The sequence below is a fragment of the Fukomys damarensis genome, unplaced genomic scaffold, assembly GCF_012274545.1.
Source record: "Fukomys damarensis isolate Sample0158 unplaced genomic scaffold, DMR_v1.0_HiC HiC_scaffold_26, whole genome shotgun sequence".
NCBI lineage: Eukaryota > Metazoa > Chordata > Mammalia > Rodentia > Bathyergidae > Fukomys > Fukomys damarensis.
The window spans coordinates 3,069,186-3,075,194 of NW_022900938.1; the positions used below are offsets into that span (position 1 = coordinate 3,069,186).

General features: G+C 44.1%; 1 long non-coding RNA gene across 1 annotated transcript; it reads left to right on the top strand.

Annotated features, from left to right (window-relative positions):
- The first annotated feature begins 334 nt into the window (after positions 1–334).
- On the top strand, positions 335–1,824 carry LOC104867550. Its single transcript, XR_781791.1, has 3 exons — positions 335–393; positions 1,296–1,444; positions 1,737–1,824. It is a non-coding gene; the product is annotated as an uncharacterized LOC104867550 (long non-coding RNA).
- The last annotated feature ends 4,185 nt before the right edge of the window (positions 1,825–6,009 follow it).

Below are 6,009 nucleotides of genomic sequence, written 5' to 3' on the forward strand. Positions count from 1 at the left end.
TTGGCATTTCTATTGGAACTTCATTGAATTAATTAATTTGGGAATATGGAAATGTTTAAAATATTGACTTTTTTCATCTTCTTACTGAGATTTTCTTTACTGTCTTTCAGTAAAGTTTTATATATATTTTTTTGTGGGGGGGTACTGGGGATCGAACTTAGGACCTTGTGTGTGCAAGGCAGGCAGCAGAACCACTGAGGTAAATCCCTGTAAAGTCTTATAATAATTTTTTTCAAATAGGTTTTGCAAAAGTTTTTAGCCTTATTTGTACGTATCTTCTGGTCTGGGTTCTATACTAAATGCATCTTTATTTCCTCTAACTTTTTAGCAATGCTGGGTGACGGGGAATATAAACTCTGGCCCTTGGGTCAAGCTAGCTGGCTACCTATTTTGGTAAGTAAAATGTTACTGAAACACAGTTCTGCCCCTTTCTTTACATGTTTTCTACAGCTGCTTTTGCACTACAAAGGCAAAGTTGAACAGTTAAGGTAGAAACTATAGGCCTGCAAAATTCAAAATCTTTACTACTTGGCTCTTTATAGAAAATAATTTATTGTCTCTAGTGTTTGTGAATATCATTGACTTTATATGTACAAATACCTGGTTAAACTCTCATAGTGCTGATGATTTCTGCTATTGTTTGTGCGTATGCTCATATTTTCTATGATAGTTTTGTTTCTCCCTTCCACATCTTGTGTTAGCTCTCTTCTTATCAATAGCCTTTAGTAGAAACAGTGAAAACTAACCACGTGGTTTTGTTCCTGACTTTAAAGAAAACGCTCCTAACATTTCGCCATAAAGTTTCAGGTTTGCTTCCAATTTTTGGTGAATTCCATATCCTGTTAAGGAAATTATTTTCCATTTTCCTATTTTTAGTGTTAAGGGTTGTTTTATAGTCATCAGTGGGTGCTGTTTATCATATACTTTCCCCAAAATCTATTCATAACCTACTGATCATGGGCTTTTCTTTCTTTCTTTTTTTTTCTTTTTACTGAGTTTATTGGTACAATCTAGGTATACAATACAGTTACATTCATCATTGGGATCCTGTACCTTTCCATAATAGGTCTTGATTCTCATTTTTTACCCTTGTCCCTGCCCTCCCTTCACCCCCTCCTCCCCTCCCCATTTACAAACACTTTATTTCCATTTTTTCAGTTTCTCATATTTTTGGGCTTTTCTTTTTGATTCTTTGACTATTGTGTGTTACAGCATAAAAAACCATCAGAATAGGTGCAGTCTGTCGTATTTTTCTTCCTGTTTTCTAATTTTCTTTTTCTTCCATTCTTCAACAGTGAGACATCAGTTCTACTCAGCTCCGTGAAGACCCAGTTAAAAGGAGCGGCTCAGAGTTCCCTGCCCATTTGGGAGCCACTGGTGACTTCCCAGAGTCAGCGAGGCCTTCTCAGTTTGGGGAGTTAGGGCTCCGCAGCGCCTCCCACAGGTAAAACATCTGCGAGCAGACCTTCGGAAGAGCTCCCGGAGACCGGTGGAGGACCGGCTCTGGGCTCTTCCGAGCACTGGTGTTTGCTAACCAGTTTCCCCAGCTCGCCAGCCCTGGCGGTGACGTGCAGAGGGGTAGCGAACCTGGAGCACAGGCACATTTTGAGATTCTGCTGCTTTGCTCTCTTTCACTCATGCTGCATCCAACCCGCAAAGTGCGAGGCAGTAAATCTTTTTCTTTCCTGTTCCTATATAAATTGAGGGCACTTTCATGTGTGTTCTATCATCTCCAGTTGACAGCCACATGTTGTGCAGTCTGGATGGAAAAACCCGACTCTTATCTTTGGGTCTCCGAAGAGCTTTAACGGATTTTTAAGAATTCAGGGAAACCATGATAGACTTGGCAAAGTACTTCGCCCCTGAGCTTTTGAAAATATGCATATCTTAAGAAATGCCTTACACAGGAACATAACGACTGTGTGCCTTATTCGTTCATCACTAAATGTTCCAAATTGTGCACTGTAGGAGTTAAAACACCGTCCAAAGAATGTATTGAATCATTTTGAAAATGTTCTTCTACAAAACAGGAAGTCACAATGTACCCACTATCAAGTGAATTTGACTCGAGGGAAGTTGGATTAGCTTCCAAACTCAAATTCATAACTCTGAGCTGGCTCTAAATCAGGGTGTTTAACGAGTGGCCCGCTTTGTAATTATTTTTCTCTTCTATGTTCGAGTACACAGCACACACTTCTTAGGCACTCCAAAACTTAGCGATGAGAAAGAGGTTTGTGTTTTGATTACACTGGATGTGGGGAAGGGAGAAAAATGACCCTGAGGCCATAGGCTTGGAAATGCAAAACGCATGCGCTGTACTCTTCCTGGAGCAGCGAGAGGTAGACGCTGTTCTTTGTCACTTGTTAAAACTATGGAAATAGGGGAAATGGACACTTAGTGATTATTCCAAAGGCATATTTCACGCATTACTTTAATACGTTATTTCAAAGAATTCATTGAAAAGGTCATAAAAAGTGTAGATGGTGTATACCATAGGCCGATCCTAGTCCTAGTACTCTGGGGAGTGGCCAAGAGAGAGAACTGAAAACCCTTCACTCTGAGGACATAGCAAAAGCTGCCACAGCTTCTCATATTTATATTACAGATGAGGAAACTGTCCAAAATATTTTGGAGTACACAGAAGGCATTAGCTTTTTAACAACACCCCACACACTAGAAGAGAGAACTTAACTAATAAAAATTTAACTGAGGGCATATTTTATGACCCGTATGCTTGGGATTAAGGCAAGGAGTCCGAGATAGGCCTCCTCATCAAGTTTATGGCATTGTGAGAAACAAACCAATCACTGTACACAGTGGGACGTCCAACGGTAAGGTGGCCCAGGTGTGTGCAAAGGAAGGCTGAATTAACTGTCGGTGCAGGGAGGGGTGTCCATCCCCCAAAAGTGTGCCTGGCCCAGGGGAGAGCCGGTAAATGCTGGCTCTCTTCTCCCTGCTGTAGAGGTCCTATGTGTGCCTCTTTGTGCAAAGATGATGGGGCCACTGGCCAATGCCACGGGGACGTGGATCTAGAATCTCTTCCTTGGGGACAGCTACGTTAGTACTGGTTCCTCTGAATTAAAAATGTTTGCTCCTTCTGGGAACCAGTGCCCAATACTCACAAAATCGCTAACCCGCCGAGGGGGCGAACTGTGCAGGAAGAGAAGACCCACAAATCAATGCCCAGCCATGACCTTGGCCCCTGAGGGGAGCCCCCAGCCCTGCTCCTGAAGGTGCTAACGCCCTGTTCCTGTCTTTGTTTCATTTTGGAAACATGGAAGAATCACTCCTGAAAGCAGGGATTATTAAATGTTTTCTGAGTCTCCCAGAAACACAAGGCAGAAGGACTTCTGGAGCTTGGGCGGGTGCAGGTTTGGAGGAAGATGGCAGGAGGGGCCCGCAGCAAACAGAATGTTTGGTCCCTGATTTATTTAAACAGTGTGTGCAAATTTGATAGCCCATGCCGCACTCTCCTCATTTGTTTATGTAAACATGAAAACACAGCATCAGTTCCTTACTCCGTGAATGACTTAAGTCCCCCAACATCTGGTAAATCCATGCTCAGGAGCCTGTGACTTCCTAAGCCCTTGTTACACCAGATACAACAACTTGGTCTTTTTCTTTTAATTAAAAAATTTTTTTAAGAAATGATGACTATCAGCAACTCAGTCTTAGAGAAAGAAAATAAGATATTATCTTCATGAACGATAACTCCTCTCTGTTTAGGTTTTGAAGCACCCAGCTGCTCAGGCTGGTTCAGGAGTAAGACTCGGATCTGTGCTCGGGTCAGCAGCACAAGCACTGGGTGTGAAACACATGGGGAAAGGCAGCATCCTGCTGTCCTTGAGCCATCCCGTTCCCTGTCACTTCCTCACTGTGATGGTGCCTTTCTAGTTTCTCTCTCATCTACGCATTTCTTTCCACTGTGGCAAGCACTCTCAAGTAGATTGTGTTATGTGACTCTGCACGGTACTGAGGGCAGGCACCCTTCACCCTGACCAGTGCTGAACTAGGTTTTAACTAGGTTGAATTATTTGCCCAGTTGCGTTCATTCACAAAAATGTTTACTCTGCCCCCACGAGGCACCAGACACTGCAAAGAACGGGAGACAGGCACGTGAGCTAAACACAGCCCCTGCTTTGCGAGGGGAGACAGGAAAGTAAACAGGCAATTACAGGGTCAGGGCATAAGAGCAGTGATAGGGGTTAAGCAGCGGGCACCGACCGTGAACCCAGGGAGCTCCCCACCCGAACTGGGGAGGTGGCTGAGCTGAGCTGCAGGACAAGTGGGACCAACCAGTCACAAAGGCCCCGAGGGCAGGGGGCGTGAGGGTCAGGGGCGGCCTCGGGCCAGGCTCACCTCACTCCCAGCGGCACAAGCTGTGCGGTGGCTTCTGTCCAGCTCGCTGGAGGTTCCGCACAGTTTGCTGCAGGTGGTGTCACTGGGTCACAGGGTCCCACCACAGATTCTTATTTTTATCTTGGTCTGTAAAAACTTTAAAACTTGTTTTTCATTAACTTTTTATGAGTCCATGCTTGTGGCACATAGTGACTCCATCGACTGCAGGGAGTTGGTACACGTGTGTAGCACAGCTTAATTTTCACATCCCCTTCCCCTCCCTCCTTCCATCTCTAGATCCTGATGCCATTTGCAAAAGATCCATCTCCTTGTTTCTTATTAGCCACCCTTAATTTTTCTCTTTAAATTATTTATACTTTGGAAGCCAGGTGTGGTGGTGCATGTCTATAATCCCAGCACTCGGGAGGCTGAGGCAGGAGGATCGCCACGAGTTTGAAGCCGTCCTGGGCTGCACAGTAAATTCAAGACCAGCCTGAGCTACATAGCAAGACACTGTTTCAAAAAATGAAAACCAAACCAAACCAAAATTATTTGTACTTTGGGTTTGTCATATGAGAGAAACCATCTGATACTTAATCTTGCGTGTTTGATTTATTTCACTTAACACTATGGTATCAAGGTGGATATATTTTTCTGCAAATGACTCAAATTTATCCTTCTTTATGGGACAGTAGTACTCTATTGTGTATAAATACCAGATTTATATGGATATATAGGCCTTACAAAATTTAGTATTGTGAGTTGTGCTGCTATAAACATGGGCATAGATGTACCACTGAGACATGACATCTTTAATTCTTCCAGAAAGACACCCAGAAGGGGACTGACTACCTGGTGTTGTGGCCCGTATCTAGATGTTGCCCCAAAGCCTTGTGTGGTCATTGGTGGGAGTTTTGAAGGTGGCTGGATTAGGCTCTGTGATTCTGGGCTTAAGGATGTGATGCTGGGATTAAAGATGCCAACTCTGGGTGTGGGTGGCATCACCCAAAAGGTATATAGCCTGAATGAAATATAAGGGACAGAAAGAAGCTGCTGCTGGTTGCTTTGCTGTGCCCTGCCTGCCTGCCATGGACCGTCTCGCCTCTGTGGCGCCCTCTGCCAAGCCACCCTGCCTTGGAGCAAGCTGACTATGGACTGAGACCTCTACAGGCTGTGAGCTGAAATAAAGCTTTCCTCCTTAACTTTGGGTGTTGTGTACTTTGTCTCAGCAATGAGACAAAGTAACTAGGATAGCTGAGTTGAACAAAATGCTTAATTTTAGTTTTGTGGGAATCTCCACACTGATTTCCATAGTGGTCATACTAGTTTACATTTCTACCAACATGTAGAAGTGGCCAGACGTTGTGGTACATGCCTTTACCCAGCACTTGGGAGGCTGAGGTGGGAGAATTGCTGTGCATTTGAGGCCAGTTTGGGCCACACAGCAAGACCCTGTTGCAAAGCAAAGCAAAATGGAAATGTTCCATTTCCCCTCCAGCTGGGCCAGCATTTGCAATTATTTTAAAAAAATTTGTTTTGTACCAGGAATCAATCTCAGGTCCTTGAGCCTTTGAGGCTGGCGATGGAACCACTGAGCTAAATCCCCAGTCCTTGATTTCTTGATGAAGCTGCTGCTTTCTGGGCAAGATGGAATCTCAATGTTGTTTTAAT